The sequence below is a fragment of the Chenopodium quinoa genome, unplaced genomic scaffold (assembly GCF_001683475.1).
Source record: "Chenopodium quinoa cultivar QQ74 unplaced genomic scaffold, ASM168347v1, whole genome shotgun sequence".
Taxonomy (NCBI): domain Eukaryota; kingdom Viridiplantae; phylum Streptophyta; class Magnoliopsida; order Caryophyllales; family Amaranthaceae; genus Chenopodium; species Chenopodium quinoa.
In genome coordinates, this window is record NW_018743252.1 from 7963948 (window position 1) to 7991635 (window position 27688).

The following is a 27688-nucleotide window of genomic DNA, read 5'->3' on the forward strand; positions in this document are numbered from 1 at the left end:
TTTGGGGTCCGGTGAGAATGATCAGGTAAGAAGGGATTGGGTTTGGTGAAAGGGGGTGTGGTTAGGTGGAGTTTTGGGGTCGGGTGAGGTGTGGTTCAGGTGATGGTGCGGTTCAGGTTATGGTGCCGGTGGAGTTATGGTCGAGGTTGCATTGAAGGAGTTAGGGAGGTGGGAATTAAGAGGAGAGAGATTTAAGAAATTAAAAAACAAAAATTAAATTGTTAAATAGGTTTAATTAAGCTAATTAATTGTTAATTGTAAAAATATTGTTATTTTAGGAAAACTTTTAAAAAGTAATGCTATTTGGGAGTATTTGACAAATATTTTGTTACCATTGAAAATGAACAAAACTATATGACTACCATTGAGAATTTCCCTAAAATTAAAGGTAAAACTTTTAAAATTTAAAAAATTAAGGAAGAAGTCAACATTATTATATACTAGATGGAAGCTCGTGCGATGCACGGTTTTTTATACATAAATCTCATGAAAAAGATTTTTTTCTTAATTTAACCCTATAATTTTTTTATTATTTTGCTTGTTAGAAAACGGATAATTTGTTTTATTTTTATGCAACTTATAATGCGACCTTAATTTACTAATATTAGTTATATGAAAATTATAAGTATGATAGATATTAGAATAAAATCATAATCTTGTTCGTAATTTTTTAACCTATGATTCCTTTTTTTTTTTTTTTTTGAAAGAAACCTATGATTCGTTTGTATAACGAAAACACGTTGTTCCACTATACATATATAGTTAAAGAATTACTATTTTTCTTTCACAAACAATAACTTAGACCACCATTATTCTTTTACTCCGTATCAACTTTATACAATGAAAAATTAATAAAGTAAACCCAGGCCAAAACTATAGGGTTAAAATAAAGACGGTGGGAGTAATAGTAAAAGATATGACTTTATAAATTTTTAAATAGTTAAATGAAATATATATATATATATATATATATATATATATATATATATATATATATATATATATATATATATATATACACACACACTACCAAGAGTGTTGCATTACTAAAATAAATCTAATTGAAAAAAATTAAATCCTTATTGTTTAGGGTAAAAATTACCCATGACAAATGGACCAATCCGGACCTGCCACGTGTCCACCACGTGGGCCAATCAGCGTCCGCCACTTGTCACCCTAAGAGGTCCAATATGGACTAATCAGGCCACGCCACGTGGCCTCCCATATGCCAAATAGGCAAAATGGCCACCAAGGCCCAAAGTCCGAGAGAAGCCCAATTTGCCCTGGTTAACCTAAACCTAGGATTGGCACGCTTCTCAAGACTATAAATACTTAATTAATCCTCATTAAAGGGGATTCAGCAATTGATGACTCTCACCTAGAGAAGTCTAAACACATTGATCACTCCTCCCCTAGAGGAACCAGATCTCCCACCTTTACTTTCCGCATTTATTACTCCTCAAACAAGTACTAACTTGACCGTTGGAGGCGGAGCTCCCACCACAAGGAGTCTCCGTTGTTTTGCAGGTACAGGCGCAAGGATACCAGTCCCGGAATTGTAACTCTCCCGCAGGACATCAGAAAACCCCAAAACATTTTGGCGCCGTCTGTGGGGAGAGTACTTTCGAGATGGTATCACAGTCTGTACCGGTTCTAAGTGAGAAGCGTTCCATGGACGACCCCCTGGTCCAGTCAGACTAGGATACCGACGAAGAATATGAAGTTGAGACTCACACGGCCCCTGACGGGTCCCTCAGAGCTCGACGCACCCGTCCCATCGAAAGGAGGGAACGGGGAGACTACCTGGCTAAATCTAGTAAACCAGCCGGCCCGCCGCCTGATCATCAACAGGCGGCCGAGGGATCTGCCCCTATAACCAGGAATGAACTCATGGCCCTCATGAGTAGTTTCAAAGGAGAGATCCAAGACTTGATCAATAGAAGGGTGCCTGTTCCTGCAAAGGAACAGTCGGCCAGAAGACCCTCCCAATCTGGGAGGAAGAACCTGCAAAGGATCGGGAGGCGACTACTCACCCTAGACCTAAGGGGAGAGAGGCGCCAGTGATCGACCTAACAAAGTACCGCTTCCCTTCTCTAGGGAAGAGGAAGCCCATCCGCCTTATTCAACTGGATGGATCAAGGAAAACATACTCTGATGCTCGAATGATAATCGAGCAAAAGAAGAATCACCAACTGTCAGAGTCGACCACTACTACTGATTTTCAAGACAGTCTTCATAATACCTCCATGAGGTATACCCAATCAAATTACGAGAGCCAGATATGCGGCACCTCCCGTCGGTCTGGATCCCATAAAAACTAGTCGGCCCCGCATGTGCCACAAACGCCATACGGCCGAATAACAGGAGTCGGATGGTCAAGCTTGTAGGCTATTATTATTATCAAATCATTATTATGATTTTGAATTAAAAAAAAAAAGAAAAAAAAGGGCGACTTGTTTCTTTAAATCTGTTGAGTGGGGCTGTGCTACTTGCAACGAAAGCCAACTAATTTCACACTCCAATACACCATAAACGCCATCATTAATTCCCAAGTATTTGCTATGCTTTATGAGCTGGTCCACTCAATTTGGGGATGATGTCAGGCGGCAAAGCTCCACTAGTTTATTAACTATTTTATTAATTAGTGGAACAAGCTTGTCCATTATCTATTCGTCTTTCATTTTCTATATAGATAAGCTAGCTTACTTGCATTATGAGAAAAGACAAGTGTAAAGTTAGATGGGAAAACAACTCACTTGTGTATCCTAAGCGGCACCTAGGCATCGTTCCTCAAGCTATCAAGCAAGAGGCAGCCAGCCATGTTAAAGCAGGCGACCTTCACAACAAACGCAACAAGTGTACGTATAGCTTGGTTGGTTAAATTTAAACAACTAGCATCAAGTGTACGTATAGCATCAAGTATAAGGTGTTTGACAACACGGCCGCAAAACAGCCAGCCTAATCCGAGCCATCAAACAGCCGGTGATAAATGAGGATAGCCTTGAGAAAGCTAGATGAATTTGAAGAAATGGCGTTTGTGTAACACTCCTAAAGCCGATTGCGGTACGACGCTAACAAACAAGTCCTCGTAACCATGAAAGAAGCCGGCATGCTCCACATGTAACCTCAAGCTAAGTGATTCTTGAATCTCGAAGTATCATGGGCAAACAGCAGAATATCAAACGGCACTCCAAGAACAAGCGACTCTAAATGCCGAGTCGAATGAGTTCGTGTGTATGTACAAAGTAGGCGGTTAGGCGGCTGTATGTATGTAGGGGAAGCACTGTACCACCGGCTATTAAGCCATCAAGAGAAGCTAACAAACCCCCCTTTCTCTCATACAAGCAGCAGCATCATACCATCAATAACCATTATGGTGATTAATACAAGCGACAAGCGTATGATTGAGTGTGTACCGTTCACACTTAGTGTATGAAGACCATCTAGATATGGCGATGGGCGAGTAAACTCACCTTGTGGGAGCAGCCAGATGCCGGCACTCTTTAATGAACAGCGGCTAATATATAATTGGCAAGAACGCTATGAGGACAGCCGACACATCATGGCAAAATAAACCGGCCTTATCACCAATTGTATCACTTGCCTAGCTTACCAACTAAATTGCTGAGAGCCGATGGCGTTCAGCCCAGCCCCAGCCAGGCGCATGTGTTAAGTACACCAACTCACCCAAAACAGTCGGCACTTGGTTGAAAAGGCATGAGCTCAAACTCAAACTCAAGTAAAATGCAAGTAAAATGTTGAACTCAAACTCTCGGTTGTCGGCTGCGCACCTTGGTTATTAATGGTGTCCGAAACCGTTTAACACCAAAAAGTTCCTTGTTTGAGAATGTGCAAGACGATATCTCAATGTCGAACTTCAAGCTAGCTCTAATAAAGCAGCATATGCGAGAACGAGAGAATGTTATGCATGGCTGGATACGCAAGATGGGTATGGACGCCTGAATTTGAGAAGTCGTTTGTAAATTTTCAGAATAGGCGGCCCTCGTTGCCAGTCCACCATTGAGGCGCCCGCACAAGCCAAGCCGGCCTTAGGCTACAGCCGGCATTAGTGGTTGAGCACAGAGATGCACCTAGCTAGTCAAGCCTTTGGCTGTTTAACTACACCTAGTGTCCTCGCTAAACTAATGAAAGCAGGCGTCAAAATACAAGGCTCCCAACTGCCTCAATACAGCCAGCTTTATGACACCTATGCTTGAACAACCGGCTCCTAGGCATCGTTCCTCAAAGCCAGCAGGCGGCAGCCGGCCCCAACCCAGCCACTAAGCACCCGGCCTGCCAGCTCTAAACAGCCGGCTGTTACACGAAAGAAATTATCATCAAGAAAATTATCATGGGTACGAGTACAACTAGCATCATTATGCTAAGCCCAACATCATCATGATCATGCATCGTGATTTTGAAGCTGAGAAGATTGGATGTCTTGCCAAATGAAAGCAAGCGGCATGCCAAATGTCTGGTGGTATGATTATCATGGTTTCGTAGCCTTGGTTTAAGCGACCTCAATCATTATTATGATAAAAAAAAAATAAAAAAAAATAAAAAAAAATAAAAAAAAGTATAAGATGCCCTAAAAAATGTTGCCTAAGGTTATTAAACCAGGCAGCATAGGCGGCACTCTATTGAAGACCGTCTTTCTTCGTGGATTACCTCCACTTGTTTGCATGACAGTCTATCAGGCAAGAAAAGCGGCATGAATACTAGCCGACCCCCTATACAATGAAGTCTCGTAGCTATGAAAGCAGCCGACTCTCATTAATAACACCATCCATCCTTTATGGAAGGGAACTAGGTGATCCATCTGCTCTAACACTTGAAATGATTTCAATACTTGATACTGATTCAGAGGGGCATGCCACCTGTACCTTTACAGTCGGCTACTCTCCATTGAGTATTTTACTCTTTATCTTCAAAGGGGCATGCCGCCTGTACCTTTATGGGCGGCTACTCTCCATTGGTTATTTTACTCCACCAGAGGGGCATGCCGTCTAGACATACAGTCGGCCACTCTCCATAGAAGAGGGACGGCTGTTTCCAAAACAGACAACCACCCCCTTATACTTAGCTAAAAAAGATTAGGGCCAGGCCGACCATGTGCCTAAACAAGCGGCTGCCCTCTTCTTACTTAGCACCTACGTTCGCCAAGAACTAACCAAGGCCACAGGCCCGATGATCAGCCCAGGCGCCAGGCCGACTGATCCTCCCTTAAAATTAAACTAATACGACCTGTCCCAACATAATAGCAGGCGTCCGGCGGCAACCCTCCGGATGAAATTCGTCGCAGAGAGCAGCTCCCTTTTGGGTGGAACATTGCTCTATAAACTAAGTACACGGCACCTAGACGACTGTCCCCAAGGACAACCACGTAGCCGTTTTTGAGACAAGGATAACTTTATCACTAACCAAACCAGTGGTAGCAGTTGACATCTGAGTCGGATGACCCCCTGTATTACTTGGGATAAATGCAGGGGGTACCTCTTGAGTTAATATCCAACAAACATTGGCGAATCAAAAGGTTCAGCCGGCCTCCGTCGCCTGGTACCTTTACTACTCAAGCAGGAGTGACGGCGACTGAGTAACACCAAAGTCAACTCATAGGCACTCCCTCAAACTTGATATGGAACCTAAAAGGTTTGAGTAGACCGCCTGTTTTTTGGCAAACAGGGGCACTCAAACCCCTATTCCTACTAGGTAACCACTCCTTGGGTTAATAGCCAACAAACATTGGCGAATCAAGGGGATCAGCCGGCCTCCGCCGCCTGGTACCTCTACTACTCAAGCTAGAGTGTGACGGAGACTGAGTAACTCCCATGTTAACTCATAGTCACTCTCTCAAACTTAGTATGGAGCCTAAAAGGTATGAGTCGCCCGCCTGTTTTTAGCAAACAGGGGCTCTCAACCACTACTCCTGCTAGGTTAACAACCTTTGAGTTAATAGCCAAGAAAAACTTGGCGAATCAAGGGGACTATCTGGCCCCCGCCGCTTGGCTTCCCTACTACTCAAACAAAAGAGGCCAACGGCCGAATAATGCTAAATGCTTACCCTTGTGCAATAGTTGACAGTCCACCTGATCAGGGGCTATCTGCATAGTGGGGCAAAGAATCGGCATCTGTCTAGTTCGGCGGCAATCATTATTATGATTGATTAACCTTGAAATGTCATACCGCCCAAGGTATCAAAATTTTCTAAGTTAATCAAGTCCATCTCCCATTAGAACTAGACAAGATGCCGACCTAGCAAAGCTTCGAGGGTCTAACTTTCGAAAGGAGCAATCCCTCATGGAAAGTGAAATTACTCCTTCCGAGGGGCAAATGTTTAGGGTAAAAATTACCCATGACAAATGGACCAATCCGGACCTGCCACGTGTCCACCACGTGGGCCAATCAGCGTCCGCCACTTGTCACCCTAAGAGGTCCAATATGGACTAATCAGGCCACGCCACGTGGCCTCCCATATGCCAAATAGGCAAAATGGCCACCAAGGCCCAAAGTCCGAGAGAAGCCCAATTTGCCCTGGTTAACCTAAACCTAGGATTGGCACGCTTCTCAAGACTATAAATACTTAATTAATCCTCATTAAAGGGGATTCAGCAATTGAGGACTCTCACCTAGAGAAGTCTAAACACATTGATCACTCCTCCCCTAGAGGAACCAGATCTCCCACCTTTACTTTCCGCATTTATTACTCCTCAAACAAGTACTAACTTGACCGTTGGAGGCGGAGCTCCCACCACAAGGAGTCTCCGTTGTTTTGCAGGTACAGGCGCAAGGATACCAGTCCCGGAATTGTAACTCTCCCGCAGGACATCAGAAAACCCCGAAACACTTATAATGAAATTTCATTATCATATGTCTTAATAATAGAGTTATATGTATACACTACTACAATGATTTTTACAATAAAAATATAGATATTCTACCAGAAACTATAATACACAAAAAATAAAAATTATCAGAGACATCTCTTACAATCTTTAATTTTTTTTTCCCTACTATTGTAGCATTATAGTTGACTTAGGGTTTGTTCTGATGAGGTGAACTGAACTGATTGAAGCTGAATTGAACTGAATATTTTATGAGAGAAGGAAATTATGAACTGAAGTGAAAATAAGCTGAAGAGAACAGACCCTTACTTTTGCAATAATTTCTTTCAATTGGCGCATGGACATAATCCCTTCAAATACAGAATAATTAATATTAAGTTACAATTAAGTTGTTTAACAAAATTTAATACGATAAGTAACATATTTAGATTAGGTAAAATAAAACAAAACATACATCTTATAAAATAATGAATAACAATCAATTTATTTTGTTTACCATCAGAAAGCCTTGATATACTTACATTAATTCCAATATTTTTTGTTAATCAACGAATTAGACCTGAAAAAAATTCACACCATGAAAAAGTGTAGATAAGTAATATTCACATGTTTGTGTTTTTTGTATAGTATATATATATTGTCTATTTACAATTGAAAAAAATCAAAATTATATTTTTGAGAGGATGTATACAAATCTTTAATATCATCCTATCTTATATATTTGTGGAGTAGCAAATAAATCTCTTATAAAAAATTTATCTAATCATGAAATGGGTTGTTAGATAAGATAAAAATTGAACATTATTGTTTTTTTTTTTGAAAAATATTGATAAAGACTGAACGTTATTGTTATTTTTTTTTTTTTGAAGAATATTGGTGGGCGTTAGAACGGTCGTACATTCCACACTCAATCAAACACATTTATTAACAAACACCTTACAAACCAAGCATAATGACAAGTAAGAGTTCGGTCCACAAGGAACAGGATATGATTGCCAAAGATCTTTACACTTAAGCTAACTCGAAGTCAATTGGTGAATTGGGGTTCGTCAAGAAGACAAACAAACTATGGTTCTAAATCAATGAATTAAAGATACTAGGGAATGAGATCCACTCAACCAAGGCAAATAGGCAAACGGGGAGTAAAATAGACAAGATATAGCAAGGACTATATGTAAAATCAACCTCATGCAATTAGAAAACAACTCACACTACTAAACTTAGATTCCTCATTAGTTTAGCAATAGATGATACATAATCAAATTACAATAAGTAATGACGTACTCAATTTACACTTCCATGTCAAATTAGGCATATCATACTATCAAGCTCCTTAGTCAAGGGTAGCTAAACCTATCATGAGGAACTAACAAGCAATCTCATATAATCAATTTAATTGCAATACAAACATCAATGCTTCTCCCACATTTGCATAGTTAACCCAAAAGGTCGAGCTTCACCCAACCCCTAGCAAGAAGACTACTCACAACTCATGTTTATCAACATGCAATCAAGAATTAGGGTTCTAAATACTTCAATAATTGGGGAAAAGTGGTTAACAATTGAAATAACTATCATCCAATAACAAATTACCAAGAACTAAGAAGATTTAAATAACATGCAAATACCAAATAAAATCTGAAATTAAAAGGAAGAAGGTTGGAGAAATTACTAATTGAAGCTTCAAATGTTGAATACAAATTGCCAAACTTTGAGAATAATTCTTGAATTTCACTAGTACAATGATTTGATTTGATGAAAACTAAGCTAAATTAATCCTAAGGAATGTTTCAAACTAAGAGAGGTTTCTGAAAACTAGGCTACTGTCCTTCCTCTCTTCTCTTTTTTAAACGATCTCAAAAGGACCTTAAATAGTCCGTACAAAATTGGCTGAGATCGGGAAAAGGTCCGACCGAACTCTGGGTAGGTTCGGTCGGACTCAGGGTAGGTTCGGTCGAACCCTGTGTAGGTTCGGTCGAACCTCCCTAATCCTTGTTTGGTCGAACTTTTGAGGTTCGACCTCTCCTGCAAAATTGCTGAAAACTAGTTTGACACTGCCTTCACTGCACCCTGGAGGTTCGGTCAAACTTTTCAAAAGTTTGACCACACCAAGGTTCGACCGGACCTTTCAGAGGTTCGGCCACACCTCCTCTTGCACTTCCTTTTCTTGCTTCCTCTCCTTCCCTTTTGCTCCTCTTGCCTTTGTCCATGGCTTCCATACTTGGCCAAGGGGCCTCCCACCGTGCATAGGACCGTCACGGAACCTGCAGAAGATACCAAAGTTCACGAGAGCATGGGGATGATAAAATAATGCATAAAGATTATCAAAATAAGCGCAAATAAGCATTACTTTTCATCAACACAAAAAGAAGCCATAAGAGGATAATGAGGTGGAAAAACCTAAGAAAAATAAGAGGAAAAAGACCTAAATACTACCCCTAAGAGTGACATAAATGTCACTCATCAAACTCCCCCACGCTAAGTATTTGCTCGCCCTCGAGCAAAGCAAAGGAAAAAGAACAAGGGAGAAAGAATTAGTTATTCAAACATGCAAGGAACAAAAGAAAAACCGAAATTGCTTTTAGCAAAAGCAACAAGCCATTTAAACCCCAAGGTCGTCGATGAGGACGAGTTGTGATCTCGTGAGGGTTTCCAGAGAGCATACCCCACAACTCTTACAAAATTGCGTTCAAGACAAACCAAAAACAAGGGAAAGAGAAACAACAAATCCAACACAAATCATAGCCAAATCGAGCTTTTGGAGATAACAAACATGAATGAGTGTCAAACTTTCTGAGTAGTAGAAGTGAGCATGCAAGGGGATGCCGAAAGTTGATTGAAGGATAAGTTATGATAAGCATAGAGAACTCAAACATGCACCACTCCCCCCGCATTCCATACAATCTTACCGCGTTCCCTCATCTAGATTCAAATCCGCCCTTGGAGATAGCATCAAGTGACTCCTCGAAGGAGCCGGAACAAAGATAAAACACTGCAAAATAGGGGAACCCGACATCTCACCAAGTCATGCCTTCTCCATATGCTTGAGTTCCAGCTCCCTCCACCGATTAGTGACTCAACCAACCTAGGTCAACAGGGCATTGAAAGGGTTGTAACGATGGCTAGGGGGTAAGGGTGTGGAGGAATTTGGAAATTGGTGCTTAGCCTAACCGTGAAGCAAAGGGTGATCAAGCCTCTTTTTCAAAATCAATCATCAACCAATTTTCAAACTACGTTGCCACAATCTTGAACTATAATTCCAAACACTTTTGAGCTTTCGCTTTCCTCTTACATCTTCATTCATCAACTTTTCGTTTGTCACATTCTCTCTGTTTTTTTTTTTTTTAGCTTCAAAGGCTTTTTCTAGGATTTACATTTGCTTTTCTTGAACATATATTCACAAAAACACTGCTTCACTTTCCAAGTAGAACCATTCCTTTCCAAATTTCAAATCAAAACTACAATAAGCCCTCATGGCTTGAGCTTCACGATTCTAAGGGTGAAAGTAAAACAAAAGGGCCATGGGCTTGCAATGTGCTATAATCAAGGAGGGGAAGATTCAACATGGTAAGGGCAAATGCAACCCAAAAATACAAAAGAAAAAAAAACTAATACTAGAAAACAAAAATAGTCACCGAATGAAGAATGCCTTTGTCATTCGTAGGTTAGTTCGGTCTCGATCTCGGGAGCCAGACGCCAAGTTCTAGATCTAAGCATGCCTTGGTGAGGATCCTACGCCGCTCATACAAGTAATGTTGGAGGCTTGAACAATAAAGCTCACATCGGGTTACAAAAACCATCTCTAGGGCTTCAAATCCCCTAATGAGAGCAACACCTTCTTACCACAAACAAGTGAATTTGGGTTCGATGGGCCTAACGAGTTCTAGAACAACTACCTTAGCATGAACATGTCCCAGAGTCAACCAATGGCAATCCTGAAGCATGCAAACTTATAACACTCAAGAAGCAAAGCATTCAAACACACGAGTCAACATTATTATGCTCGAAATAAAAATGAAACAACTAAGCTTTTCGTGGTTTGCCATGAATAAAAAGGAAAATCTTTTTCATTTTTTTCACATTTTTCGAATTTTTTTTTATTTTTTTTTAATGCAAGGAGTACAAGAGAGATAAGAGGCTAGTAAACATATAATTCTCAATCGACAAACAAAGATCGTTCGGCATCAATACCAACGATCACCAGATTCCGAGGAATCAAATGCAAACAACCTCGAACAATCAACTCCATTCTAGTCTAAACTAACTATGCACACAAAGAAAAATAAAGGAAAGTAGGGAAAGATCTCACCAAATGCTGCTTGAAATAGAACACAAGGCAAAATTGCGATCTCACCAAGGTTTCCGGAGCTTGAGTTGCTCCTTATCCCATCATTGTGTGCTTCCGTTTTCAAGCTACAAGGAAAGTGAGCCAAAAGAAAAGAAACACTACAACTATACAAAGAAAAGTTAGTGAACAAAAGGAAAAAACTAGAATTATAAACAAAAGAAAATGATTGACAAAAAGCTATCTACAAAATTTGGATTAAGGGATTTGGATTTTGGGATTTGGATTTTGAGATTTGGATTTTGGGATTTGGATTATGGGATCAAGAGAGAAGAGGGAAAAACCACTTCAAAAATATATATATATATATATTTTTTTTTTTTTTTTTAATGGTTCATAACATCATCATCATAAGAATATTACCAACCAAAAATCATCTCTAACTACAATAAATTCATTATCCCTGATGGTTCTCCATATGCACAAGCTACCATCCTACCACACTACCCTCCTATGTACACTTCAACCAAAAGGAACATCCTCCCCCACGCTAGTCTTTTGCACGTCTCGAGCAAAAGGAATAGGCATGAAAGTCCGGGGGGAGGAAAGGGAGGGAGAGAACCCTCATTGGGGGTTTCTATCCTCCCGTTCCTTAGGAGGGTTCATGAAATCAAACCTCGGGCGATCCATGAATGGATGGAAAGGTTGGTTAAAGTGCTCATAGAGCCACCCTTGTGTACCCCAACCACCATCAAAAGGATTCGGGGTTGATGGACTTGCCGGATCATAGGCGTAGTCACACCCACCCGGCCGGGGGTTGTATGGTGGGGTACCAACACGTTGGGATGGGTCGATAGGACCTTCCCAATAAGCATAGGTGTTGGGGGAGGGGTTGTTAGGGTCATAGGGGTCCCAATGTGGAACTGGACCCTCTTGAGGCGGGTGGTAGGGATAGTTAACATAGGGCGTTTGAACGCCCGCTTGCACAAGACTATCATAGTTCATCCTTGCGTAGTACCCCCATTGTTCAATAGAAGCCTGATTATCAAAACGAATACCATCGAGGGTACTACGCAGGGCACTCATATCAAAAGGAGAAGAGGAAGAAGAAGAAGATGTCTCACCTCCCCCACTAGGGGGGGGGGAAAGGGATGCTCCACTTGGTAGACCGGTTGAGGGTGAGGGATTGCACCGCGGGCTTGTTTTTTCCTTAATTCATCAGGGATGAATTTTCGCGCAATCTTCCACCTTAGCGGGTTGGAAGGGTCTACCGAAGTGTGAGGAGGATCCGGGAGGACACACCATTCTTCTCCATTATCTACCAAGAGGATAAATTTGCGATTCTGGGTGGAGTAGTTGATGAAGCGTTGGTTGCGGAGAGCAACAATAGAAAGAGCATAAGGAGGGTAGCCGACGGCCTCTTCTTCTTTGTTTTGGAGCACATGGGGGAGCAAATCAATTTGGTCCTTGTAAGCTCCACCATTCAAAGAAAGGGAAATGAGGGTGATCATGCCCCCCATGTGTATCTCATCACCAAGCCGCCCATCTCGAGTGTCCAACAATCTCGAGATAAAAGTGGTGGAGCATTTGAACTTTAAACGCTGAGGATTGTCGGCCAAGTAAAGGAAAGCTACCTCATCTTTCACCATAGAGCCGAGGTTTGCCTTGAAGAATACGGCATACTGAAGGAGCCGGGCAAAGTATCTCAAAGCAATATGGATGATGTTGTTGACCTTTGCGGTGTTAGTGCGAAAGATGGGCTTGGTGGAGATGCTCTGCCACCATTCTTGTTCATTATAGGGAATGCGACACATTGAGGTCATATCGGAAGGTCGATGCATCCCGGTTTCTTGCCAATGGAAGATCTCATTGAGCTCACTCTCGGTTAGGAAATGGTCTTCGTTGAACATACGAAAGTGAAGAATAATTTGAGATTCATTCCCTTCATCATCTTCTTCAATGACTTCCTTGCGGAGGGAAGCAAGGAACTCCAATGTGACGCGCTCATAGGTGTGAGCGTGGAGGTCAATGAACTCGCCCCAACCAAAGTTTTGTGCGAGCCGGACTACTTCATCCATGATGCCAAGCTTTCTTAAGGTGTTCCCGCAGAAGAACCTTGTAGATCGTATGGGACGGTCTATGAGGGTTTTATAGACATCCCAAAAGTGTTTGTTTGGAGCGATGATGCCATGATCATAGATGCCGGGTGGAGGAGGAAAATTTGACGATGAAGATTCACCCGTCCTCTTCCTCTTGGACTTGATTTTGCCAAAAAGATGCATTGTGAATCTACAAAAATCGCCAAGAATTAACATTAGGAAGATTCAAGCCAAAAGGGGGCACAAGAAGCTCGCCGAGATTAAAAGTGTGTGCAATGAGAGTAAAAGCCATGAGTTGTGAAATAGATGTAGACGGTAGCAACAATACAATTCAAGGCATTAATGGACACTTATAAACCAAGGCATGAGCTAAAAATCCTATGGCAATCGAATGCAAATCCTAAGAAAACCTAGGCGAAATTGGGCATGATGTCCCCTAAAATTCATGAAATCCACTCAAAACTCATCGAAATCAAACCGAGAACAATGAGTAATAGCCACAAAATTCCATCCAACTCAAGAATTTCTCAATCAAAATGTAGCATGAACAACCTAGTGAAAGATTAACACATTCAAGCAAACAAATTGAAATCATGAAAACCCAAGTCATACATGCATATTCATCATGAAACAAGTTCTACTAACAACAACCAACCAATTACAACAAGGAAATCCCAATAACCACTTAAATCAAACAAGCCATGACTAACAATATCAATTATACCACATATCATACTTGAACATGTAAAACATGGTAAAACAAAGAGAAATTGAAGAAATGAGCTTGCAAAAGCTAGAATAACCATACCACAATTGATTGGAAGTAAGTAGAAATCAAGAAGTTTCAAGTCACTCAAACCCTAGAAATTGGGGAAAATTTAAGGAGATTGTAGGAATTGAGTAGTGGATGTTAATGAAGTGAGGAGGGAAAAAGATAGGAGTGATTTTTATGGAGATTTGAGGTTGAAGGAGGGGTGACAATGGAGTATTAGGGTGAGAAGGAGAAGAAAAGGGAGAGGGAGAGCCGAATGTATGAAGTAAGAGTGAGAAAGCAGCGGCTCAAGCCTATTAATTCTGGGCAAGCTCGAAAAAGGTTCGGTCGGACCTTATGAGGTTCGGTCGGACCATAATAAGTTCGACCAAACTTTTTAAAAGTTCGGTCGAACTTTTGGATTTTCCAGAAACTGCCAGAATTCAGCCTAATTTGATTTCCAGAACAGGAGCGGCCGAACTTTCTGGGGGTTCGGTCGGACCAGCATAGGTTCGACCAAACTTATGAAAAGTTCGGTCGAACTTTTTGATTTTCCAGAATTCGACAGTTTTTAGCCCATTTTGAGTTCTAGGGGAGGAGCGGCCGAACTCTTGGGTGGTTCGGTCAAACTTTTGCAAAGTTCGGCCGAACCTTGTTGCAGTTTGGTCGAACACCCCTAAATCCCTCTATCTGAAAATTTGCACAAAACTTCTCCTCAAGACACACTAAAATACAACACAATCATGCCTAAGGTATATGGAAAATGCATTCCTTTTTAAGGCAAGACAAACAAGAATACCAACACAAACCAAATACACGCAAAACCATCAATCCAAAGTTGTGAAAGAAGAAAAGAAAACATCAAGCAAATAGAATAGAGGAGGGTTAGAAACTCGGGTTGCCTCCCGGAAGCGCTTCTTTAACGTCACTAGCTTGACGTACTTCACACACTCAAGAGATGAGATTGCATTGCATTGACTCAATCAAACCAACATGAGCATCCTCATAATAAAGCTTGAGGCGATGCCCATTGACCTTGAATGACCTCGATCCATCCAAATCATTTAGCTCAACTGCTCCATGGGGGAACACCTCCTTAACGGTGAATGGACCACTCCACCTTGACATGAGCTTTCCGGGAAATAGTTTCATCCTTGAATTGTAAAGCAACACCTTATCTCCAACATTGAAGGTCTTCTTTTCAATTTGCCGGTCATGCCACTCCTTTGACCGGGTTTTGTACAAGCTTGCACAATCATAAGCATCCATCCGTAGTTCCTCTAACTCATGCAATTCTAGCCACCTTTGTTCACCCGCACTCGCCAAATCAAAGTTAATCTTTTTGATAGCCCATTGAGCACGGTGTTCAAGTTCAGCCGGAAGGTGACAAGACTTACCATATACAAGCCGGTAGGGGGTAGTGCCGATGGGGGTTTTGAAAGCGGTTCTATAGGCCCAAAGGGCATCATCTAGCTTGTCCGACCAATCTTTCCTATTCCTAGCCACTGTTTTCTCAAGAATTACCTTGATTTGGCGATTGGAAACCTCCGCTTGCCCACTTGTTTGTGGGTGATAAGTCGTGCCAAAGCGTTGATGGACCCCATTCTTTCTCAGCATCTTTTGAAACACATAATGAATAAAATGAGAACCATTATCGCTAACCACTGCTCTAGGGATCCCAAATCTTGGAAATATCACCTTTTTGAACATCTTCATCACTACCTTGTGGTCATTAGTTGGGGAGGCAATGGCTTCAACCCATTTTGAAACATAATCAACCGCCACAAGGATGTATTGATTTCCATTAGATGAGGGAAAAGGTCCCATGAAATCAATGCCCCACACATCAAACACCTCAAGTTCAAGAATCGGTTGTTGAGGCATTTCATTTCTCTTCGAAACATTACCGGTTCTTTGGCAAGAGTCACATGTTTTCACAAATCCCCATGAATCTTTGAAGATATGAGGCCACCATAACCCACTTTGTAGTATTTTGAAGGCTGTTTTGTTGGCACCCATGTGCCCTCCACAAGGATCGGAGTGGCACATCTTCAAAACGCTCTTCACTTCATCATTTGGCACACATCTATGGAGTAAACCATCTACTCCTCTTTTGAAAAGGATCGGATCATCCCATATGTAATGCCTTGCTTCCCTTTTCAACTTCTTCTTCTGGTTCCTTGAAGCATTTGGAGGAAACTCCCCACAAGCCAAATAGTTCACCAAATCCGCAAACCAAGGAAGATCTTTCTCGGCCAACAAGTAAAGCACATCATCTTTTAACTCATCACTTATTGGGACCCCATCGTCATTATCTTGCACGTTCTCTAACCGGGATAGATGATCCGCAACCACATTTTCGGCCCCCTTTTTGTCCCGAATCTCTACATCGAATTGTTGAAGTGATAGCACCCAACGAAGAAGACGAGGCTTGGACTCTTTCTTTGCCACAAGGTACCTAATAGTCGCATGATCAGTGTAGACAATAGTTTTGGAACCAATGAGGTAGTTCCAAAACTTCTCAAAAGCATGAACCACGGCAAGAAACTCTTTCTCCGTTATGGTGTAGTTCCGTTGAGCTTCATTCAAGGTCTTAGACATGTAGTAAATCACGTGAAGCCTCTTCTCTACCCTTTGCCCCAATACTCCTCCAATCGCAACATCACTTGCATCGCACATAAGCTCAAATGGAAAATCCCATCTTGGCCCTTGCACAATTGGAGTTGAGATTAAAGCCTCCTTTAATTTGTTGAAAGCTTGGAGACACTCTTCATCAAAAATAAAGATGGCATCTTTTTGAAGAAGAGCATTTAGGGGTCTAGCAATTTGTGAGAAATCCTTGATGAATCTCCTATAGAACCCGGCATGCCCCAAAAATGACCTTACTCCTCTCACATTGATTGGTGGGGGGAAGCTTTTCTATCACTTCAACTTTGGCCTTGTCAACCTCAATCCCTTTGTTTGAAATCTTGTGACCAAGGACAATTCCCTCTTCCACCATAAAGTGGCATTTCTCCCAATTCAAAACCAAATTGACCTTCTCACATCTTGTCAAGCACTTGCCCAAGTTGGACAAACAATCCTCGAACGAAAGGCCCCCTACCGAGAAATCATCCATGAAAACTTCCATTTCGGCTTCAAGCATGTCCCCAAAAATACTCATCATGCATCTTTGGAAGGTTGCCGGTGCGTTGCAAAGCCCGAAGGGCATCCTCCTATATGCAAAAGTTCCATAGGGACAAGTAAAAGTTGTTTTCTCTTGGTCATCCGGGTTTATAGGGATTTGAAAGAAACCCGAATAACCATCAAGAAAGCAATAATACTTGTGCTTGGTTAGTCTTTCAAGCATTTGGTCGATAAAAGGGAGAGGAAAATGATCCTTGTTGGTGGATGCATTTAGACGTCTATAGTCTATGCACATCCTCCAACCAGTCACCGTTCTAGTTGAAATGAGATTACCATTCTCATTTTCAACTACGGTCATTCCTCCCTTTTTAGGGACCACATGAACGGGGGAAACCCATCTAGAACTCGAAATGGGGAAGATGATGCCGGCATCAAGGATTTTGGTGATTTCTTTCTTCACCACCTCCCCCATTTGAGGATTGAGTTTCCTTTGCCTCTCAATGGAAGGCTTAGCACCCTCCTCAAGTGTTATGTGGTGCATACATAAAGCGGGGCTAATACCTTTGAGTTTATCTATGGTATAGCCTAAAGCACCTTGGTGATCTCTCAAAACACCACATAACATTTGAGTTTGGCACTCGTTCAAAGAAGAATTCACAATAACTGGAAAAGTTGAATTGGGGCCCAGAAACTCATACCTTAGGTGTGATGGTAGAGGTTTCAACTCTACCATTGGAACACCCTTACCTTCTGTTGAGGTAGCTACTTCTAATGCATCATGTGTTGTGATTCCCATGCACACTTGCTCATTGCTTGATTCCGTACTTCCTTCAAGCATCTCTTCATACAATGCCATCTCTTTGCTTTGGTCACCTATCTTTTCCTTGTTCAAAAGGACATTCTCAAGGGCATCGTTAGTAGTGAGCAAGTGCTCATGCATAGAAGTTACAATAGAATCAATAGTATCAATCATCATGCAATTATCATGACTAGAGCTTGGATATTTCATTCTCTCATTCAAATCAAATTCTATCACCTTATCTCCTACTTTTAGTGAAATTTTAGCACTTTGAACATCTATTAAAGCACCCGAAGTAGCAAGAAAAGGTATTCCTAGAATTATTGGAATGTTAACATCTTCATCCATCTCTAACACAACAAAATCCACCGGGATTACAAACTTCCCCACCCTTAGAGGAACATCCTCTACCTTACCCTTTGGGAATTTAATAGAGCGATCGGCCAATTGTAGGGTGATGTTGGTGGGTAGAAGTTCCCTTATCCCAAGTCTTTGGTATACCGAGTATGGCATTAGGCTAACACTAGCCCCTAGGTCACACAAAGCATTATCAATTTGCATCTTGTATATTGCACATGGGATAGAAAAGTTACCGGGATCTTTTAACTTTGGTGGCATCTTATTCATGATAATAGCACTACAATTCTCGGTGAGATTCACCGTTTCCACCACATCACACTTTCTCCTTCCACTCAAAATATCTTTTAAAAACCTAGCATAGTTAGGCATTTTCTTGATAGCATCGGTAAAAGGGATTGAAAGGTGAAGTTGCTTCAGTGTTTCAAGGAATTTTCCGAATTGCACATCTAATTTGTGTCTCACAAATTTATGGGGATATGGAAGTCTTTGCAATTGTTTGGTTTCTTTTTCACTCTCTTTTTCTCTTCTCTCTTTCTCAAATTCTTTTTCTTTCTCACATTCTTTCTCCTTTTCATTCTCATGGTTTTGCTCTCTCTCTTGTTCAAAATCACTTTTAAAGGGAGGCTCACTCATGTTCACTTTCTCATTGTTTTCCTTAGGGACACTCTCTTCCAACACTTTCCCACTCCTAGTTGATATAGCATTCACCGGTTTCTTGGGGTCAAGTCCTTGGGGTGGAAGTTTAGAAGTGCTAGCTCCCTCTTTTAAAGCATTGGCCAATTGAGAAATTTGTGTTTCAAGCATTTTGTTATGGGTCATTACTTCACTAAATTTCTTTTCACTTGAGGCCATGAAAGAATTGAACATTTTAGTTTGATTTTCCATCATTTCCTCCAAGCTAGACCTACTATGTGGTGCTTGTGCATAGTGGTTGTCTTGGGAAGCCCTATTACCTCTAGCATTCGAATTGGACGTATTTTGATTAGAAGAACCTCTATTATTATTGTTGTTCCAATTGTTTCGATTATTAGAGTTTCCCCCTTGGTGAAATTGCCCTTGATTCCCATAGTTTCCTTGATTATTATGATTATGGTTACCATAACTACCTTGTTGGTTGTAGTTACCTTGGGGATTTTGGTCCCTTTGGTTCCTACTTCCCCATTGATTTTGATTATGGTAATCGTAATCATTTCCTCTTTGGTTATAGGAATTCCCCCCTTGTTCTCTTCTATTTGGTGGTAAGTATCTTTGATTGTCATTCCTATGTCTATTATCATAAGACAAGGCATTGACTTGTTCATTTTCATTTTCATTACCATCTTCGTATTGGGGTTGGGGTTGGGGTTGGAAATCATAATTACAAGAAGAGGTATCATGGTCATAAGACCCACAATTTTCACAAAACAAACATCCATGAGGCATGTTATTAGAAGTAGAGGGAGAAGAGTTAGAATTCATACCTCTCCCCTTAGATTGGGAGGGATGCTCTTGTGTTGAACTAGAGGTCTCTATTTTTGCCTTAATGGACGTCATCTCCTTTCCAAGGTTGGCGATTTGGGAGGTCAAATTGTTGATGGCATTAAGGTGATCAACGGAGTAAACCGCATTTCCTCCCTTGTTTAGAGAATCTCTCTCTCCTTCTTGCCAATCCATGTGGTGCCTCACCACATCCTCAATTATCTCTATGACTTGCTCCTCCGTCTTGTTCATAATCGGGCCACCCGCTCCTGCATCCAAGCTAGTCTTTCCTTGTGGGCTCAAGCCCCCATAGAAAATTTGAAGCACTTGATATGACGGAATGCCATGATGAGGGAACTCCCTTTGATATTCCTTGTATCGTTCCCATGCTTCATAAATGGTTTCACTAGCTTTTTGACGGAAACCTTGGATCAAAGCTCTTGCCTCGGCCGTCTTCTTTTGGGAATAGAATCTTCCTAAGAAAGCCGTGGTGACCTCGTCCCAAGTTCTCAAGGAGTTAGGCCTCACCTCCTTCTCAAGCCATTCAAGAGCTCTTCCTATCAAAGAAAAAGGAAACAACTTTAGTCTCACAAACTCTTGAGTTACCCCATTTACCTTGATCGTGTTACAATATTTTTCGAACTCGTTCAAGTGTGCAAGAGGGCTCTCATGTTTTGCTCCACTATATTGCCTCCTTTCAATCAAATTAATCATTGCGGGCCAAATCTCGAAGTCATTGGCTTGAGTAACGGGTGGAGCAATGCCGCTTGAAGCACTATAAGCTCCCGGAGTTCCCAACTCCTTTAAAGGTCTTTGAGGTGGTGGTTCCGCGTCACCCATTTAATCTCGATCCTCCTCGAAATTGGTCTCTCTAGCTGGGGGAGTAGTAAACGGCCTAGAACCGGCTCTTTTTCTCCTTCTATAAGTTTGCTCAATCTCGGGATCGTAAGGTACCAAGATCCTGTTATGAGTTCTGCGCATACACTCTCAACAAACGCAATTAGTACCAAGGCTACAAGTGTAGCCAAAAAGAGACAATCTTTTTGAAATTTTTTTTATGGTGAACTAGACTCAAGTAATCAATTAGCTATCAACAACACCGTTCCCCGGCAACGGCGCCATTTTGGTGGGCGTTAGAACGGTCGTACATTCCACACTCAATCAAACACATTTATTAACAAACACCTTACAAACCAAGCATAATGACAAGTAAGAGTTCGGTCCACAAGGAACAGGATATGATTGCCAAAGATCTTTACACTTAAGCTAACTCGAAGTCAATTGGTGAATTGGGGTTCGTCAAGAAGACAAACAAACTATGGTTCTAAATCAATGAATTAAAGATACTAGGGAATGAGATCCACTCAACCAAGGCAAATAGGCAAACGGGGAGTAAAATAGACAAGATATAGCAAGGACTATATGTAAAATCAACCTCATGCAATTAGAAAACAACTCACACTACTAAACTTAGATTCCTCATTAGTTTAGCAATAGATGATACATAATCAAATTACAATAAGTAATGACGTACTCAATTTACACTTCCATGTCAAATTAGGCATATCATACTATCAAGCTCCTTAGTCAAGGGTAGCTAAACCTATCATGAGGAACTAACAAGCAATCTCATATAATCAATTTAATTGCAATACAAACATCAATGCTTCTCCCACATTTGCATAGTTAACCCAAAAGGTCGAGCTTCACCCAACCCCTAGCAAGAAGACTACTCACAACTCATGTTTATCAACATGCAATCAAGAATTAGGGTTCTAAATACTTCAATAATTGGGGAAAAGTGGTTAACAATTGAAATAACTATCATCCAATAACAAATTACCAAGAACTAAGAAGATTTAAATAACATGCAAATACCAAATAAAATCTGAAATTAAAAGGAAGAAGGTTGGAGAAATTACTAATTGAAGCTTCAAATGTTGAATACAAATTGCCAAACTTTGAGAATAATTCTTGAATTTCACTAGTACAATGATTTGATTTGATGAAAACTAAGCTAAATTAACCCTAAGGAATGTTTCAAACTAAGAGAGGTTTCTGAAAACTAGGCTACTGTCCTTCCTCTCTTCTCTTTTTTAAACGATCTCAAAAGGACCTTAAATAGTCCGTACAAAATTGGCTGAGATCGAGAAAAGGTCCGACCGAACTCTGGGTAGGTTCGGTCGAACCCTGTGTAGGTTCGGTTGAACCTCCCTGATCCTTGTTTGGTCGAACTTTTGAGGTTCGACCTCTCCTGCAAAATTGCTGAAAACTGGTTTGACAATGCCTTCACTGCACCCTGGAGGTTCGGTCAAACTTTTCAAAAGTTTGACCACACCAAGGTTCGACCGGACCTTTCAGAGGTTCGGCCACACCTCCTCTTGCACCTCCTTTTCTTGCTTCATCTCCTTCCCTTTTGCTCCTCTTGCCTTTGTCCATGGCTTCCATACTTGGCCAAGGGGCCTCCCACCATGCATAGGACCGTCACGGAACCTGCAGAAGATACCAAAGTTCACGAGAGCATGGGGATGATAAAATAATGCATAAAGATTATCAAAATAAGCGCAAATAAGCATTACTTTTCATCAACACAAAAAGAAGCCATAAGAGGATAATGAGGTGGAAAAACCTAAGAAAAATAAGAGGAAAAAGACCTAAATACTACCCCTAAGAGTGACATAAACGTCACTCATCAAATATTGATTTTTTTTGAAAAAATTTGAAGAATATTAGTTAATTATTAATAATTTATATTTCTTTTAAATTTTTTTAAAAAAAAATATTGAACGTTTTCAAATATTTTCCCTTTTCAAATATTTAATTTTAAAGTGTTTGTATATAATAATTGTACAATTTATAGTTTTTTTAAATTTAAATCCTAATATCAAAAGATCATCCTTTAAAAAAGATAATTTTTAGTTTTAAACTAATTTAAATATAAATCATATTCGTCATTTTTACCTACGTGGCAAAAATTTTAAATTTCATTGTCACTTTTGCATATGTGGCGAGTGAATTTTTTAATTCTAAAATAAAATACAAATCTAACTTTTAATTGGTTGAAATAATACCGTGCGATGCACGAATTGTCATACATATATCTCAAGAAAAGATATTTTCCTATATACTCTAATTTTTTTTTTAATTTTTTTTTTATAATTATTTGATTTATTTTACAATTTAATAATTTCAGACAAAAAAAAACAAATAATAATTTAATTAAAATGATATTGCCAATTACAAAAGTATATTTTTTTTAATGTAATTTATAATGCCACTTAATTTATTGTTGTTTTGTATTTTATTTGTTGTTATTGGTTATATGACAATAATATGATATCTTAAAAAAAATGTAAATATGATATTTCATTGATTACATATTAGCATAAAATCTTTAATGTGATAAGATGATAATTTTTTTATTTTTAAAATAATTTAAATCCTAAACCATTATTCGTAGAACAAAATCAAAAATAAAAATAAAATTATAATAATCAATTTTGAAAAAAAATTGTAGAACAAAGTTGACTTTAATTGAGGGAACGTAATCACCCTGTAGTTAAAAATAAAAAATTAAGTTAATTTTATGACTTAATTAAGCTACCTAAATCACAAAAAATTTGTTTTAATCATAAAATTAATTGATAAAAACTAAAAGATACATTAAAAGATTTAATAAATGTAAACGATTTATAAAGATATAATACCTCCTCATCCAACAGGATCATAAGGCGAGAAACTCGTACTTTGATATTCCAAAGATATTTGCTCGTATATAATTCTCTGATTAAATTAGATCTTCATGTAAAAATAAAATTCAGCAAACAAAACATAAGCATATAATCATTAAGTATCCCAAATAAACAAAATTTAAGCAATAATCACAAATATACATTTAAATATGGGTTTTAAAAATTAGGCTAAGAATTACCCAGTATTATTATTACTATTTTAGCTGAAAAGAAAATATGGTGGAAATTTTCGGCACTAATTAACCCCTATAATGCTAACAAAGTAACCTCCATTATGTGGCCAACCACATATAAGAATTTGTGATTGTTGGATACTCCGTATTTGGATAAACAATAATTATGCTCATTAAAGTATAACTTTTGTAAATTTTAGCTTCATTTTGATCTAAACTAAGATTATTATAATGATAAGAAAAAAAAAACTAAATCTTTGATAAAAGTTTTATGGTTGATTTTAAAAAAAATTGTTTAAGAAATTTTATATACATTAAATATGTTAATTTAACAAAATATATCGAGTTATTTTATAGTTAATGCTTCTAAGAACTATTTGATCTGATTAAAATATTTGGTAAAAAGATATTATATATATGATTTTAATAAAAGACATTTTATGTGCTAAATACATAAGGCAGAAAATAAAAATTTCCATGCTTAATGTTAATTTATACCATATTGAGTAAATATGTTTACAAAAAATTAAATCAGTTTGATTGGTATATTTTTAGAAATTTATTTTTAGCTAATACTATTAATATTAGTACGTACTAAGAATCTTTTATTATTATTATTATAATCTATAAAGTGATAAGGGAAAATAGAAAGAAAAATAATTAAGGATTTATCTTTTTTTTTTTTTTTTGTAAAAAATAGTTTTGGTGGGGAAAAGTAACACCATGATTTGACACGTGTCATTACTGTTGTTTGTTTTAGTAATATATATATATATATATATATATATATATATATATATATATATATATATATATATATATATATATATATTACTAAAACAAACAAATATGTTTTAGTAATATATATATATATATATATGTATATATATATATATTGATATTGATGTGATATATAATATCTCTTGATATAATTAAATTATATCTTCAAATCTTATATATATACGGGGAGGTTCCGCTGAAAACAGGGCTTATGATGAAAATTAAAAACAGAAAATCTCAACCATCCATTATTACTAACAAGATCTAACGGTTTTAAAAAAAAAACGTAGAGTCACTATATATAAAAATAACGTAACTGTATACAGACATAGGGTAACTATATCAATTTACAACATTTGTCACTATATACAAAAATATGGTAACTATATCAATTTTGATCCTATTCATAGAAGTCACTATATACAAAAGTAGGGTAACTATATCAATTTTGACCACATTTACATATAGGTCGCTATATGTAAAGATAAGATAACTATATTAATTATAGCTTGCAATGTTGTCGAAAATCCAGCAAGATTGATATATACAAAAATAAGGTGACTGAAATAAAATTTACAACATTTCCATGATACTAAGGTCATTATATACGAAAATAAGGTAACTATATATAAACTTCGGGTAATTATATCAATTTGACACCATTTACCCGGACGTCACTATATATAAAAATAAGGTAACAATATCAATTTAACATTTACACATAGGTCAGGTTAATATATTAATTTTGACTACATTTTAAAAAGATCACTACATGTAAGTCTATGTAGGATTCGAACCCACATCATGTGCACAATGCAAGTACACAATGCTCGACCAATTGAGCTAATAGACTTTCAGCACACAAAAACAATAAAGCTAATAACTCGTATTATTGCACTACTATCAAAAAAACAAGAAATACTCATAATTTCTCTAGCAACTACACCCACAAATGATCCATCTCTCTTCTTTCCTTTTAAGATGTTGACCAAGTTAAGGCAATCACTCTCAACAATGACATTCTTTGCTTCACATTACACAGCCATTTTCAAGCCAAAAGCCACTGCCTTTTGCTTCGACAACATCCTCTTTCCATTTGCTACTAACCTGCAGACACACTGACCGCACTACCTCCCCATTATGATCTCTTAGAACAACACCCATTCCTACCCCTGCATCACCATATACGGCACCATCAATATTTATTTTCACTGTACCATACATTGGACGTCGCCACCGGATATCTTTCCTTCTACCACGCTGCTCACTTCTATGCCTTATCCCACATTCTGTTGCCTCACCGTACCGAAGACCTTCAAGACTGCAGCGGCAGCAGCAGCCACTGTAGGGCACTTACGACATGCCCTGTTAGCTACAACATTCCTCTCATTCCATACTTCCCAAGCTACAATCAATCTTTCGTTCCTCTCCTTATCCCCAAAAATTACTAAAAATCCAGTCTACTCAATCCATACCATTACTCAACTCAGGACAATCACTCATAAAACCCAATTGATCCCACACTTCTTGTTCAAAATCACAGCCACATATGGCGTGTAACTCCATCTCCTCTAACTCTCTAAGCCTCTATATTTTGATATAACCATTCTTAGTTGTTTTAAAATTTAAAAACATCAAACTAAATACATTGATAATGATGATTAAATTCCACTAATTTTTAGAAATTGGAATCACACACAAGCACATTCAAATTCAACTAAAGAATAACCGATATGCATCAAGATTACAAATACGCTAAACCCCCAAATTTAATTAGATAAAATTAGCACAAATTAAAACTATTATAATTGACAAAGAAGCAATTTAATTAGATAAAATTCAGCAAACAACTCACAATCCTCGGCTGCTTCCAATTCCGACCGGAAACTCTGCCGGCGATAACTCCGTCGTAAATCGGCTGACCAAAAACTGGCTTGTTTAGATCGTCGGTGGATGAAAATGGAGTACAAAAATATTGGAAATTCGGAAAACATCGAACAAAATTGCAGTTGAAAATTCGAACCATAAATTGGAAAAAAAATCACTATAAAAATCGCAGAAATCAAGCCCTAAAACAGCAGAAAATAAAAAGTTGATGCAATTTCGAACATAAAACAAATATCAAACATAATTGATGCAATTTCGTAACAAATTCCTTAAAAAATCGAAAAAATAAATTAACAAAACCGCTGAAATTAAAATGATACAAGTAGCGAAATCAAAATCGATTTACTTACTTGATACTAGATCATAGACGATAATGATAACGAATTTGATGAAGAATCGAAGCTATTACATTATAGTGATTTTGAAGTAGCATGAAATTAGAAGAAGAATCGAGAAATTAGGAGAGAGAAAACAGAGGAGAGAGAAAATAACGCATGATAATGGAGGAGAGAGGAGAGAGGAAGTAAACGCTTTTGTTTGTAATTGACAGAAAATAAACCCCACCGTAAGATTTGATGAATACGTGGTAGATTAAAATCTAGAGATTTGTTAAACATCACCGGCAAATCTCCACATAAAGCCCACAAATTAGACATGGTTTGACAATTTTGTCCATTTCTAAAATCGTACCCAAAGTGAACAAATCTCGATCTAACAAATGTGGAGTCGTACTGGGTTGCCCAGGGAGACTGGAGGGGAAGCCGGAGAGGCGAGGGATGCCGGAGATACGTCGTCTTCGACGGAAAACGAGGTGACGCCTAGTTTGGACGCCGGAACCATGGCAAGGACGTCCAGGCAAGGCGCCACAACCAGTGCACTGGCGTCCAGGCCAGACGCCACAACCAGTGCACTGGCGTCCAGCCCAGGCGCCTCAACCAGTGCACAGGCATCCAGGCCAGGCGCCACCACAAGTGGACTGGCTGATTAGGGGATTTTTATCCACCAATCACCATCTGACACGTGGACCAACCAGGTTCCACCACGTGTCCTACATGTAGGCCAATAGGAGCCTGCCACGTGTCAAGCAGAGATGCGTCCTCCATGGACCAATTGTGACGCGACACGTGTCCACCCATGCTAAATGGGAAAGCCGGCCAACAAGGCCCAATCCTCGTGGGAGGCCCAGTCAGTTCTAGGTATAACCTAAACCTAGGAATTGGCACGCATCCCAAAGCATATAAATATGCTCATTAATCCTCATTAAAGGGGATTACGCACATTAAACACTCTCACCTAGAGAGACTCAATTATATTCCGCATTAATTACTCCTTAAACAAGTACTAACTTGACCGTTGGAGGCGGATCTCCAATCATC

General features: G+C 39.1%; 1 long non-coding RNA gene across 3 annotated transcripts; it reads right to left on the minus strand.

Annotated features, from left to right (window-relative positions):
• Positions 1-9068: 9068 nt before the first annotated feature.
• LOC110735159 lies at positions 9069-26939 on the minus strand. Of its 3 annotated transcripts, none has more exons than XR_002514016.1 (4): positions 26663-26939; positions 26281-26343; positions 23428-23518; positions 9069-9106 (listed from the first exon to the last, which is right to left on the minus strand). It is a non-coding gene; the product is annotated as an uncharacterized LOC110735159 (long non-coding RNA). The 3 variants fall into 3 exon arrangements; XR_002514015.1 differs by lacking the exon at positions 9069-9106 and adding an exon at positions 22193-22213; XR_002514017.1 differs by lacking the exon at positions 9069-9106 and adding an exon at positions 22193-22213 and having other exon boundaries at positions 26281-26354.
• Between the last annotated feature and the right edge of the window lie 749 nt (positions 26940-27688).